The sequence below is a fragment of the Pteropus vampyrus genome, unplaced genomic scaffold, assembly GCF_000151845.1.
Source record: "Pteropus vampyrus isolate Shadow unplaced genomic scaffold, Pvam_2.0 Scaffold1957, whole genome shotgun sequence".
In the NCBI taxonomy this organism is placed as follows: domain Eukaryota; kingdom Metazoa; phylum Chordata; class Mammalia; order Chiroptera; family Pteropodidae; genus Pteropus; species Pteropus vampyrus.
This window is the reverse complement of record NW_011890738.1, coordinates 5,750-6,251: the sequence shown is the minus strand read 5'-3', so window position 1 is coordinate 6,251 and position 502 is coordinate 5,750.

The following is a 502-nucleotide window of genomic DNA, read 5'->3' as shown; positions in this document are numbered from 1 at the left end:
GTGTTCTGAGTTAGCTCTTCCTTCCACCGTAAAGCTAGATAAATAGAATTTGGCAAAAAGCTGGAGGGAAATGGCCATCAGTGGTTATGCGTCAAATATATCACCAGTTGGGGGAATTTATCTTCAGATCGTCTTTCCGGCTACGTTTGATGTCGAGATGGTGCGTGCAGTGTCCCTGGCTCGGGCCTACGGGGCAGTCACGGGCGGAAGCACACCGTGCGACAGTCACGGCCCTTCCTTCCTTCTCGTGGGGCCCGCAGTGTGCGGACAGTCGATCACATGCCGCTGAGACGCCTTGACTAGCTAATGGGCCGTTAGTCCAGACAGGCTTGTCTGCGAGTGGAGTGGGGACTTAGCAGTGACCATGGGGACTTAGCGGTGACCGGTCCCCAGGGTAATGACGACATGTCTCTCAGATGAAAGGACGTGGGACCTGAGTTTTGAACAGGGGTTCTCCCGGCCAGCCTTTTTCAGCCTGCTCTCTCATAATAAGAATGACCTG